Here is a 14,795-nt window from a genome sequence, read left to right on the forward strand (position 1 = left end):
GAGGGCAAAATTCCTGAGGACAAAAACATCATGGCAACTTCCAGCAAATCTGGCACTGACATGCAGACTTCTTTCCATCTGGTCGCGCACAATCTGTACATTCAGCACGTGGAAATTAAGGGCCATTACTATAGGAGTTCACAATGCTATCTGAATGATACCTGTTGCATCGTGTACTTCAGGGAATCCAGCAACTTGATAGGGATGTATTGCCTGCCAGTCATGGAATTCCTGATCTCTCCTAAACATGGTGCCAGTAATCTGCTGAATGTGCGCCCAAATGGCACCTGGCCGATGTTGCATAGCTCCTCTGTCGCTGCTTGAAATGAGCTGGTGGCATAACAACAACAACAACTTGTATTTATATAGCGCCCCAATGTCCCAAGGCGCTGCACAGGAGTATTTTAAGACAAAAAATTTGAAACCGATTCACATAAGGATAAATTAGGGCATGTGACCAAAAGCTTGGTCAAAAAGCTAGGTTTTAAGGAGCGTCTTAAAGGAGGAAAGAGAGGAAGCGAGGCGGAGAGGTTTAGACAGGGAATTCCAGAGCTTACGGCCTAGGCAACAGAAGGCACAGCCACCAAAGGTTGAGCGATTATAATCAGGGATGCTCAAGAGGGCAGAATTAGATGAGTGCAGATATCTCGGGGTTGTGGGGCTGAAGGAGATTACAGAAATAAGAAGGGGCGAGGCCATGGAAGGATTTGAAAACAAGGATGAGAATTTTGAAATTGAGGCGCTGCTTAACTGGGAGCCAATGTAGGTCAGCGAGCACAGGGGTGATGGGCGAACGGGATTTGGTGCGAGTTAGGACACGGGCAGCCGAGTTTTGGATGACCTCAAGTTTACGTGAGGTGGAATGTGAGAGGCCAGCCAGGAGAGCATTGGAACAGTCAAGTCTAGAGGTAACAAAGGCATCGATGAGGGTTTCAGCAGCAGATGAGCTCAGGCAAGGGCGGAGACGGGCGAAGTTACGGAGGTGGAAGTAGGCGGTCTTTGTTATGCTGTGGATATGCGGTCGGAAGCTCATTTCAGGATCAGATATGACACCAAGGTTGCGAACAGTGTCGTTCAGCTTCAAACAGATGTTAGGGAGACGGATGGAGTCAGTGGCTAGGGAACGGAGTTTGTGGTGGGGACTGAAAACAATGTCTTCAGTCTTCCCAATATTTAATTGGATAAAATCTTTGCTCATCCAGAACTGTATGTCGGACAAGCAGTCTGACAAATTAGACACCGTGGAGGGGTCGAGAGAAGAGGTGGTGAGGTAGAGCTGGATGTTGTCAGCGTACATGTGGAAACTGATGCTGTGTTTTCGGATGATGTCGCCAAGGGGCAACAGGTAGATGAGAAAAAGGAGGGGGCCAAGGATAGATCCTTGGAGGACACCAGAGGTAACAATGCAGGTGTGGGAAGAGAAACCGTTGCAGGTGATTCTCTGGCTACGATTAGATAGATAAGAATGGAACCAGGCGAGTGCAGCCCCACCCAGCTAGATGACAGTGGAGGGGCATTGGAGAAGGATGGAGTGGTCAACCGTGTCAAAGGCTGCTGACAAGTCAAGGAGGATGAGGAGGGATAGCTTGCCTTTGTCGCAGTCACAAAGGATGTCATTTGTGACTTTGATGAGAGCCGTTTTGGTACTGTGGCAAGGGCGGAAACCTGATTGGAGGGATTCAGACATAGAATTGCGGGAAAGATGGGCACGGATTTGGGAGGCGACAACACGTTCAAGGACTTTGGAGAGGAAAGGGAGGTTGGAGATGGGGTGGTAGTTTGCAAGGATGGAGGGATCAAGGTTTGTTTTTTTGAGGAGAGGGGTGATGACGTAAGATTTGAGGGAGAGGGGGACAGTACCCAAGGAGAGAGAACTGTTAACAATATCAGCTAACATGGGAGCCAGAAAAGGAAGTTGGGTGGTCAGCAGTTTGGTGGGAATAGGGTGGAGGGAGCAGGAGGTGGGTCTCATAGACAAGATGAGCACAGAGAGGTCATGAAGGGAGACCGGAGAGAAACTGGAGAAAGATGTGAGTTCAGGGCTAGGGCAGGGAGGAACCTTAGAGGAAGTTTGGCCCAGTGGGCTAGGGGAAGGAAGGGAAGTGGCAGAGGCAGCTGAATGGATGGTCTCAATCTTAGAGACAAAGAAGTCCATGAGTTCCTCACACTTGTTGTCAGGGGTGAGGGTGGAGGAGACAAGGGAGAGGGGTTTAAGAAGATGGTTAACAGTAGAGAATAGGGGCTGGGGTTTATCTTTGCATTCCAGAATGATTCTGGAATAGTGAGCAACTTTGGCAGATGAGAGCAGGGCCCGATAGTACTTCATGTGGTCCAGCCAGATCTGGCGGTGAATGGCTAAACCAGTTGTCCGCCATAACCGTTCAAGTCTGCGTCCCTTGGACTTAAGGGAGCGAAGATGAGAGCCGTGCCAGGGGGAAGGCCAGGGTGAGAGAGGGTAATTGTTTTAGTAGGGACTAGGGCATCAAAGATAGTGGTGAGGGTGTAGTTGAGCAGATCGGTAGCTGCAGAAATGTCATGGTGAATTCCATGGTAAGTTTTAATGGCACCAACAGAGCTGTCTGGGCAGATGATCTTGGCTGTAGGTCTTCATACAGAAGCTGGCACAGCTGCCTGATGGTCTTTCTGAAGAGTGCACGTTTCTCATCGAGGTTTCCATAAGCTTTGAGTGGCCTGTAAATTCTTTGGGGAGGTAATATCTTGTGGGGTGCAACCTTGTCAAATGCTGCCTCCCCCTTCCGTCTTCAATCCTGTACTACTCCTCCTCCTCTTCCATTAAAATAGCAAACAAGGACATTAAAATGTCATTGGGAATCTCATAAATGTAACTCAAAACCTCTGGCCTTGCAGGGGTGGAAGATTTTCCTGGCGGTCTCACAAACCCTCAGGCTGCCAGAGGCAAAGTCAGCTCTGCTCAGGTGCAAGCAAAAAAAAACCTCTGCTCCGAAAACTGTCGTGTGCGTTCAGAATTCACTTTATAAACTTGTTGCAGGCTGCAGGCTCCAAAGTAAAGCATGGCTGCCAGTACCAGTTGATAATGGTAAATCTTTTCTTATTGCTAATTACAGATACACAAATCACTAAAAGTATTGACACAGGGTTAATCAGGCCATTTAAAAAAAAAGCAAACCAAGCACTGGGGTCCATTTCTAGCGGGTTAGAATTGAACAGCAGGGAAGTTATGTTAAACATATCGAACCATGGCTAGACCACACTTATAAGAACATAAGAACATAAGAAATAGGAGCAGGAGCAGGCCAATCGGCCCCTCGAGCCTGCTCCGCCATTCAATAAGATCATGGCTGATCTGATCCTAACCGCCAATCTACAATCACAGAACCATCTCCTGAATCTAACAGAATTAGACACACGAAATAGGAGCAGGATCAGGCTACACGGCCCCTGGGCCCACTCCGCTACCCACAGGGCCATGTCCGATCCGAACCTAGACTCATGTCAAAATTCCTGCCTGCTCCCCGTAACACTTAATTCCCTTTACTTCTAGGAAACTGTCTATTTCTGTTTTAAATTTATGTAATGATGTAGCTTCTACAGCTTTTTGGGGCAGCATATTCCATGGACCTACCACCCTCTGAGTGAAGTAGTTCCTCCTCACCTCGGTTTTGAAAGAGCAGCCCCTTATTCTAAGACTATGCCCCCTAGTTCTAGTTTCACCCATCATCGGGAACATCCTCCCCGCATCCAGCCGATCCAACCCCTTCACCATCTTATATGTTTCAATAAGATCGCCTCTCATTCTTCTGAACTCCAATGAGTAGAGTCCCAATCCACTCAACCTCTCCTCATATGTCCATCCCCTCATCCCGGGATTAACCGAGTGAACCTTCTTTGTACTGACTCGAGAGCAAGTATGTCTTTTCTTAAGTATGGACACCAAAACTGTATGCAGTATTCCAGGTGCGGTCTCACCAATACCTTGTACAACTGAAGCAATACCTCCCTATTTTTATATTCTATCCCCCCAGCAATGAAAGCCAACATTCCATTGGCCTTCTTAATCACTTGCTGCACCTGCATACTAACCTTTTGAGTTTCGTGCACCAGGACCCCCAGATCCCTTTGTAGTTCAGTACTTTCCAGTTTCTTGCCATTAAGATAATAACTTGCTCTATGATTTTTCCTGCCAAAGTGCATAACCTCACACTTTCCAGTATTGTATTCCATCTGCCAAATCTCTGCCCACTTACTTAGCCTGTCTATGTCCCTTTGCAGGTTTTTTATGTCCTCCTCACTCACTACTTTCCCTCCCACCTTAGTATCATCTGCAAACTTTGATATGTTACACTCGGTCCCCTCCTCCAAATCGTTAATATAGATTGTAAAGAGTTGGGGACCCAGCACTGACCCCTGCGGAACACCACTAGTTACTGATTGCCAGTCTGAGAATGAACCATTTATCCCAACTCTCTGCCTTCTGTTAGATAGCCAATCCTCTATCCATGCCAGAATATTACCCCCAATCCCGTGATTTTTTATCTTAAGCAATAATCTTTTGTGTGGCACCTTGTCAAATGCCTTTTGGAAGTCTAAATACACTACGTCCACTGGTTCCCCTTTATCCACCCTATATGTTACTTCCTCAAAGAACTCCAGCAAATTTGTCAAACATGACTTCCCCTTCATAAAACCATGCTGACTTTGTCCTATTAAATTATGATTATCCAAATGTCCTGTTACTGTCTCCTTAATAATGGACTCCAAAATTTTACCTACCACAGATGTTAGGCTAACCGGTCTATAGTTTCCAGCCTTCTGTCTACTGCCCTTTTTAAATAAGGGTGTTACATTAGCAGTTTTCCAGTCTGCCGGGACCTTTGCTGAGTCCAGGGAGTTTTGGAAAATTATTACCAATGCATCCACAATCCCTACCACCACTTCCCTCAAGACCCTAGGATGTAAGCCATCAGGTCCAGGTGATTTATCTGCCTTGAGTCCCATTATTTTACCGAGTACCACTTCCTTAGTGATTTTGATCGTGTTTAGCTCCTCCCCCCCTATAGCCCCCTGTTTGTCCAGTGTTGGGATATTCTTAGTGTCCTCTACTGTAAAGACTGATACAAAATATTCATTCAGTGTTTTTGCCATCTCCATATTTCCCACCATTAATTTCCCGGTCTCATCCTCTAAGGGACCAACATTTACTTTAGCCACCCTTTTTCTTTTTATATAACTGTAAAAACTCTTACTATCTGTTTTTATATTTTTTGCTAATTTACTTTCATAATCTATCTTCCCTTTCTTAATCAATCTTTTTGTTATTTTTTGCTGTCTTTTAAAGTTTTCCCAATCCTCTATCCTCCCACTAGATTTGGCTACCTTATATGCCCTTGTTTTTAGTCAAATACTATCCTTACTTTCTTTACTTAGCCACGGATGGCTGTCTTTTCTTTTACACCCTTTTCTTCTCAGTGGAATATATTTTTTTGGGAAGTTGTAAAATAACTCCTTAAATGTACACCACTGATCATGTATCGTCTTACCCTTTAATCTATTTTCCCAATCCACTATACTCAATTCCGCTCTCATACCTTCATAGTCTCCTTTATTCAAGCTTAGCACGCTTGTTTGAGATCCAACCTGCTCACCCTCTAATTGAATATGGAATTCAACCATGTTATGGTCACTCATTCCAAAGGGCTCCTTTACTAGGACATTTTTAATTAATCCTGTCTCGTTACACAGTACTTGAAGTACTGTGAACAGTTCTGGTCTCCATATTATAAGAAGGATATAGAGGCACTGGAGAAGGTGCAAAACAGATTTACTAGAATGATACCAGAACTGAGAGGTTGTACTCATCAGGAAAGATTGAGCAGGCTGGGGCTCTACTTTAGAAAAGAGAAGACCGATGGGTGACCCGATAGAGGTCTTTAAGATTATGAAAGGGTTTGACAGGGTAGATATAGAGATGATAGCAAAATACTGCGGATGCTGGAAATCCAAAATAACAACAGAAAATGCTGGAAAAACTCAGCAGGCCAAGCAACATCCGTGGAGAGAGAAATAGAGTTAACGGGCCAGTAATTCTGGTCCCAACGCGTGAGTACGGACGGTGTACTCATGCTTGGGCCTGTTGGAAGTGCCGGATTTCAGCATGCACAGTGCATGCGCGGGTAACCAGCATTTCCTCCAAGGGGTTCAGAGGTCCAACGCGTGCACGCAGGACTCTGCGCGCACGCGTTGAACTTCCTTCTTTTTGACAGGTTTGCCCGTGTGCAAGGGCCTGAACTTTTTAGACATATGAAAAGGAGGCGTAAGGACTTGATTCTTGAAGGTAAGTGGTCTATTATTTAAAATTATAACATTTTTTCCACAGCTTTTTTTTTTTAAGGACTTTACAGTAAGGTAAGTTTATTTTTAGACCCGATTTCTTAAAAAATTATTTTTTCAAAAATTTGATTAATTGTTTAAAATTGTTTTTTAAAGCTATTTATAGTTTATTTAATTATTGGGATGTTTTTTTAAATTTTATTTAAAGTTAAACTAGTCTTTTGGGCACCCGTACTTTTAATGAGTTTGACAGTTCTTACTATCAAACTCATGAATGAAGATTCCCCTCCCCTGATTGGCTGCCCAGTGCTCACCTGATCCCAGCTGGCACATCGCATTAACTACGCCGCTGGATCAGGCAAGCACAGCGCGCCGACATCTGAACCGGGCCAGTGACAGGAATTCCAAGCAGGCCCAGGCTTCAGATGTCGGCGCGCCGGGTGAGTGCACATCGGGGGCTTGCACGCGCGGCAAGTCCCCGAACCTAATTTCTGGCCCATTGTTTCAGGTCAATGACCCTTCATCAGAACTGAGAAAAAAGGCAGGAAATGAAACCGATTAAAAGGCCAGTTTGGGGGCTGGGAAATGGGGGAGGGGATGGAAGAACAAAAGGGAAGTGAAGAGACATTAAGAGGTATTCGAGATGAGACGAGATGGTAATAGGACAAGTAAAGAGACAAAAGATGGCTCTAGATGAAGTGTGAAATGCACTGGCAGAATGAGAGACAGCTGCCATGTAGGGGAGAAAAAAGGGGGAAAGGCACAAACCAGAGGTGTGGATAAAAAATATATTACATTTACATTTTTATATATTTTTTATCCATCTACTGGTTTGTGCCTTTCCCCTTTTTTTCTCCCCCACATGGCAGCTGTCTCTCATTCTGCCAGTGCATTTCACACTTCATCTAGAGCCATCTTTTGTCTCTTTACTTGTCCTATTACTATCTCATCTTGAATACCTCTTAATGTCTCTTCACTTCCCTTTTGTTCTTTCATCCCCTCCCCCATTTCCCAGCCCCCAAACTGGCCTTTTAATCTGTTTAATTTCCTGCCTTTTTTCCCTAGATATAGAGATGTTTCCACTTGCTGGGGAGACCAGAACTAGGGACCATAAATATAAGATAGTCACTAATAAAACCAATAGGGAATTCAGGAAAAACTTCTTTACCCAGAGAGTGGGTAGAATGTGGAACTCGCAACCACAAAGAGTATTTGAGGCAAATAGTATAGATGCATTTAAGGGGCAACTCGATAAGCACATGAGGGAGAAAGGAATAGAAGGCTATGTTAATGGGGTTAGATGAAGAAGGTGGGAGGAGGCTTGTGGGGAGGAGGCTCGTGTGGAGCAGAAACACCGGCATGGACCTGTTGGGCCGAATGGCCTGTTTCTGTGCTGTAATACTTTGTAATATCCTTGGTGCAACTGGGATGCTAACTATACGATTTGGGCACTTCTACACCATTCCTGGTCATTTCTTTATAATATATTGAGCTCCCAGAACCGTGTCAGAAGGCCACAAACCTGACCAGAAAGAGCAGCACCACCATTACAGAGCACAAGCCCGATAGAAATGGGCTCTGCCTCGATTTGCAGGCCTCAGTGAGTCAAATGTCATTCTAGCCCCTAAAGAGATGCTTAAAAGGCAAGCAAATATACAACCAGAGTATCTTTACTCATTATATATTTTTTTTATTTTTCCAAAATAAGTTGAATTTTGAAGTAAACAGTCTCTAATGACCATTTGATTATCACTTGGATTATGTTGGCAGAAAATGTAAACATTCTAATAAGCAGCTGTCTGACAGAGTGCAAAAGAGACAGAGACATCGAAAGACTTTGTGGGATGGTGTAAAGTGGGTGATAGTAAATCGGCAGCCCATTTTACATCTCTCCTGATTTTGACTCCATTGATTACAATGTGGAGATGTAAAGCTGCCGATTCACTGTCACCCATTTTATGCTGTCACACAAAGTCAAGATCTACCCCATAGAGTGCTTTTCCTCATGTTAATTTGACTTCTTCTTGCCAATTAGATAATAAATTAGTTCAATTTTGAAAGCTCTAATTATTACCAGTATTTTATTCATAGTGATTAGAATATTTATTTAATATTTGAAAAATCTACCCCAGAGACACACATCCAGGAAACAGTCACAAAACACCAATTCAATATTTACAGGGCTCCCTTAGAAAGTCACAAACCAGAGCCGTCAGACAGGGGAGCCTGCCACTTAGTGTTGTCAAACCCATACCCTGCTCTTTCTTTCCCTTAATGCTGACAGGCACCGGCATTCACCAGTGAACCAAACTTCATATTCAACCCTCAGTTTGTTTTTTTAATTCATTTATTTCTTCCCAGGATATGGGTGACGTTGACAAGCCCACATTTATTGCCCATCCCTAGTTGCCCTGAGGAGGTGGTGCAGAACCTGCTCCTTGAACTGGTGCAGTCCTTGTGATGATGGGACTCCCATGATGGTGCTAGGTCGGAATTCCAGGATACTGACCCGATGGTGATGAAAGAACATGTCCAAGTGTGGACAGTGGTGACTTGGATGATGTTTCCCTAACATTGACAGTTGCCCCAAGCCACAAATTCATCTTCCAAATATATGCCAAGCGCCACAGTAATGCAGGATCGAAGGACCCACCTTCCTCAGCAGCACCACTGTAGTACTGTCAAACTTCAGGACTCCTCCTTCAATTCTGTCAAACTCCAAGATCATTCCCAAATGCTATCAAAGCCCCAGACCATCCACCAGTACTACCAAATCACAAGATTGCCATCAGATTCATATCCCATTCCCCCTCCCCAGTACTGCTAAATACCAGAAATTGGTGAATGTTGCCCATCACCTTGCTGTGTATCCTCAACTTTAAAATAGTACAGTATAAAAATTAAAAACAGAGGTAAAGAAATAGATATATAAAATATAGGGCACTGAATTTCCTAGCATAACGAACAGTCACAAAGTTCAATCTCCAAAGTACCAGTAAAAATCCCACACTACCATTTAATGAAAATGGAATTTGACTTATCCAGTCTCTGTACATCGCTGACTCAGATCTTATCCCCTACGTGGCATAAAGACGTAAACATCCTGATTGTTACAAAATGGCAAATCCACTGACTTACCCTGAGCAACACCATGGGATACTTACAAACTTTACAGTAGCAACGCTATCATATCAGAAATAGCTTTATTCTGTAATATTTTCCCTTTACAACTAAAATAGTGCATAAAATACAATTTTAATTTTAAAATATTATGTACTTTCATTCGCTTAACCCTGACTTTCCTTTCTGTCCATTCTCTTGTTCTGTCCTATTTTAAAAAAAAATTATCTTTAATTTTACTCTTTTACTGCCAATTCCAACCCAACTGACCTGATCTTATTTTTCTAAAAGAAATCCACAAAATCCTTTACTTGCAATATGTTTCTTTCACTTTTCGGTTCCATTCCCTGCCCACCCCTCCCCATCAATATTAAAAGTTGAACTTTCATAGGCTGAGAGTCCGCTGCAAAGATTGGTTTCTCAGTTGCTTAAAAACAACAGCCTTAAAGATGAATATGGTTACATCTCTGACGACAAACTGTATGCCCAGATGAGGAAACACATACACACAGCTAAAACAATCTGCTTGACCTCCTTGAGGTAAGAATTCCTTCGAGCTGCTCTGCATGTGTAGAAACACTGAAAATGCATTCAGAAATGTGTTCATAATTTTGCTAAAGACACCAGAGGAAGTCTTCATATACCAATTTACAATAACTGCACATAGCAACCAGAGGAATCTTTACTCTCTTTAATTTCTGTGACCTTAGTCTTGTTATGTTTCTCCTTCTCACAGGGATATACTTACTTTCCACATCATTAAAGTGGTTTGTAAAACAGTCCATTTTCTTTCTGTTTATTTTCTAGTTCCACTTTCCTGTAATCCTCATGTGGTTTGGATTGCAACATTTCACAAATAAATGTAACTATTTGTCATACGTATGAATTTTCACAAGCACTTTTTTCACAAACATCCCCAGTCCTATTAATGCACCAATACAGTTATACTGATAAGATTTATGTTGTGAAATCTTAGCACTCAGCAATGTTCAAACTGTCATTGGTTTACGGCTATAATTAGTTTTATATCATTTTAAAAAGCTGAAATGCAATTTATTAGAAATTTAGGGACCGAAATTCTACCCCAAAAAATGAAAGTAAACATTATTTTACTACTTTTACTCACAATTGCTGTTTTGTTAGCATTAGTGAAGATAGGAATTTCATCCCCCAAACATTAAAATTTGTAAAGAAAAGTCTTTTGCCTTCCATCTTACAAGGGTATATTTGCTGGCTGCTGGGCTCAGTCCTGCCAGCACAGGAGATGTGAGTGGGGGTCAGGAAGTCTGACCTTCCCCAGGATTTCCATCCGATTTGCACTAGTTTTTGACTGACCTTTTGGGCCATTGTGAGAGAACATATTTTAAATGAGGCACAGTATGATTTCCCTTATGTTTAGGGTTGAATCACTCAATACTTCGCTCACCCTTCTGGGAGTTGGCACAAAGGGATGCTCCAGGTGCGAAGGAGCTCTTATCACTTTTTTCATTTTACCAGTTCCTATTTAGTACTGTTTTTGTGCCTTTTGATTTTAATTTTTTTCCCTGAAATGTTTTAGTTTTTTTTTGGGAGCATGTTGACGTGGATACAGAAAGAGCCAAATGGCTGTATAATCATCTGCAAGCTGGCTGTAATTGAAGCATTCACAAGGCTTCAATGGGACAGGAAGAGCTTAACAAAGAGGGAACTTTATGAACAAAAGCAAAATACTGCGGATGCAGGAAACCTGAAATAAAAACAGAAAATGCTGGAAATACTCAGCAGGTCAGGCAGCATCTGTGGAGCGAGAAACTGAGTTAATGTTTCAGGTCAATGACTCTTCGTCAGAACTTTATGAAGGTGCTCTTACAAAATTTCACTCGAGCTCTGGGAGCAACAAGACATTTAAGTGCAAGCTACAGAGTCCCATGGTAGTGAGCAAGTCTATGTTGAAATTAATGATAGGGATTGCTTTTAAAACCCCCTAACTACAGTTTATTTTGTGGTGAATTGGTACACATGGCAGAATTCATGCCAGGGAGATCAGCTACCACCAGAGATAAACCGTCCACACTCCTCATTATGCAATTAACCATATCTGCAAGATAACTGACTCTACAAGCTCCAGGTGAGCAGGCCTGCAGGTTGCAGAGCTGTGGTATCTACTGGAAAGAGAATTGTAACCAGCTTAAATCATATGGATGGCATTGCCAGTGGCAATTGTCTTGTTTTGCACACTTCGTACAAAAATAATAAATTGCAGGACAACGGAGTATTACAGTTTAACTCTTTATTTAAGCAATAGGTCTGTGAACTTACTCATACAGCACAGTGGGGACAAGATGGAGTTAGAACCCCTAGGCTGGGTTTTCAAAACAATAGCAGTCCTTACAGATGCCTGCAGGCCAATGACAACTCAGCAAGTGATCACATGTGAATATAATAGGTATTCCTTACAGATACCTGCGGGCCAATGATAATTCACTATGCAAATATTACATCCCCTTTCTTTTAAAAGAAAAATGTTATGCATTACTTTTAAACCTTTCTTCTACATAATGTTCTCGGTAGCATAAACATATAAGTAAACTCAGCATTTAACTAGCACTGAAAACATCTCAGCGTTTCAATAACGATGTACAGTTTTTTTTTAGGGCAGCGATCCACCTACACACTTTGACAGTTCACAAGTCAAGGATAACTCTAGGCTTGACCTCTCGTCCCGACCTTGTGTGGTATGGAACTGAGGATGCTCCTGAATCGGTCAACACTTCAGGTTCAGGTTTAGGTTCAGGTAAGTATGATGTGTTTTGTGTATTGCTCTGTTCATCACACTCTGTTGAACTGATTCTCTCGTCGGAATGACGGTGTTGTTCCTTGGTGTTCAGGAGGTGCCTGTGATTGCGGCGGTACACCTGTCCTTCTGGGGTGCGGATGTGATACGATCGCTCAGTGTCAGCTGGCTGGATGACGACTGCTGGCTTCCAGTAGTCATGCTCCTGGATTCTGACGGATTCTCCATTGTGCAGCAACGGCAGTAGTCTAGCTGACCTGTCATAATATCTCTTTTGGTGTTGCTGTCTCTGTACACGTTTTGCATGCACTTGCTTGCAGCTGATGACCTCTGGCTGCAGCTGCTAGTTGGTGCTTGGAAGGATTGAGTGAAGTCTGTGGCTCATCAACAGCTATGCTGGTGACTTGAAGTTGTCAACCGGAGTGTTGCGGTACTCAAGGAGACTGATGTAGGGGTCTCTTTTGTCCGCTTTGGCTTTGTCCATGAGTGTTTTTGCAATCTGGACAGTTTTTTCAGCAAGGCCATTACTTTGAGGGTAATGTGGGCTTGATGTGACATGTGTGAAATCCCATGCCTTGGCAAACGACTCGAAATCTTTTGATTTGTATTGGGGGCCATTGTCTGAGACTAAGGTCTCTACAATGCCATGCCTGGCAAAGGCTGCCTTTAGCTTGTGGATCACAGCTGCAGATGTGGTGCTGTGAAGCTTGTCCAATTCAAAAAATCTGCTGTAGTAATCAACAGTCACTATGTAGTCCTCGTTGTTCCATGTGAACAGATCCATTGCCGCGACCTGCCAGGGCCTGTCTGGGATACAGTGAGGTATCATGGGCTCTTTGACATTTGATGGGCAGCGTTCTAGACAAATGGAACATTTTCCGACAATGTCCTCAATGTGTTTGCACATTCCGGGCCAAAACATAATGTCACGTGCTCTTTGTTTGCATTTTTCCATGCCCATATGTCCAGCATGAATTTTTGTCAACATCTCTTCTCTGAGACTGGTAGGAATGATGATTTTCTCCCCTTTGAAGATGATTCTGTTGATTTGTGACAGTTCGTCTCAGTGGTTCCAGAATTCAGATATGCTCTGAGGGCATTTCCTCCTTTCCTCAGGCCATCCTTCATGTATGACTTTGCTCAGCAGTGTGAGTTGTGCATCTTTCTCTGTTCCTGCTCAGATCTCCTTCAGTTTTGAGTCACTCACAGGTAAGCTGTTGTATACCATGTGCACCTGCACATCCATGCCTTCACTGAGGCTGCCGTCCTGGTAGCTAAGAGACTTTCTGGAGAGCGTGTCTGTGACAGGAATGTCTTTGCCTGGACGGTGAATGATTGTGAAGTCGTACTTCTGTAGCTGAAGGATCATTCTCTGTAGCCTTGGTGGGGCTGCGGCTAGTGATTTCCTCATGATTGACTCGAGGGGCTAGTGGTCAGATTCCACAATGACTTGTCGGCCATAGACGTACTGGTGGAAACGCTTACATCCAAACAGAATTGCATATAGCTCTTTCTCGATTTGAACATAGTTGATTTCACTGTCTGTGAGAGATCTGGAAGCGTAGCCAATGGGCTTTCCTTCTTGCAGTAATACTACACCTAGTCCGTACTTTGATGCGTCCACTTGTAGTCTGAGCTCTTTTTTAGGGTCGAAGTAGGCAAGAACTGGTCCTGGTTCTCTGGTGATTAGGTCTTTCATTTTCTGAAATGCTGTGTCATGTTGTTTGTCCCACAGGAACTCATTGGATTGTTTGAGCAACTGGCGCATGGGTGCGTTGATTTCAGAGAGGCTCGGGGCAAACCTGGCTAAGTAGTTAACCATGCCTAGTACTGTCTCTAGCTCTGCGCGGTTCTTCGGCGGCTCCATCTTCTTGATGGCGGAGATTTTCTCTGGATCTGGCTTAATGCCATCAGTTGAGAGGCGATGCCCAAAATAACTGATCTTGGTGGATCCGATTATGCTTTTCTCGGGGTTGAGCCGGATACCTTTCTCCCGTGATCTTTGTAGCATCGCACGAAGGTTCCTGCCATGTTCCTCCCTATTCCTGCCATAGATGAGGATGTCATCTATGTTTGCGACTACTCCGTCGAGGCCTTCATAGGTTTCATTGATCTTCTGCTGGAATTCATCCTGAGCTGAGATAAGACCAAATGCTAAACGCAGAAATTGGTAGCGTCCAAATGGTGTGTTGAATGTTGTTAGCTTAGATGACTCTTCCGTGAGCTTGATAGTCCAGTATCCTGATCGTGCGTCCATTACACTGAAGTAACGTGCTCCCACTAGCTTGGGTGTGATGTCATCTAGCGTTGGTAGAGGGTAGTGAGGGTATTTGATAGCCTTGTTCAAATCTCTGGGGTCGAGACAGAATCTGAGCTTGCCTGTACGTGGTTTCTCAACCACTACTAACGCATTGACTCGCTCTGTCGGTTCTGTTTCCCGGACGATGATTTCTGTATACTCCATGCTCTGCAGCTCCTCCTTCAGGCGACTATGTAGAGCAAGGGGTATCCTTCTCTGTGGGCAAACCACAGGGGTTGCTGCTGGGCCAAGGTGAATAGTGCATTCACCTGGGAATAGTCCGATTCCTTTGAA

The sequence above is a fragment of the Somniosus microcephalus genome, chromosome 9 (assembly GCF_052327205.1).
Source record: "Somniosus microcephalus isolate GS21.2 chromosome 9, FLI_Smic_1.0, whole genome shotgun sequence".
In the NCBI taxonomy this organism is placed as follows: Eukaryota; Metazoa; Chordata; class Chondrichthyes; order Squaliformes; family Somniosidae; genus Somniosus; species Somniosus microcephalus.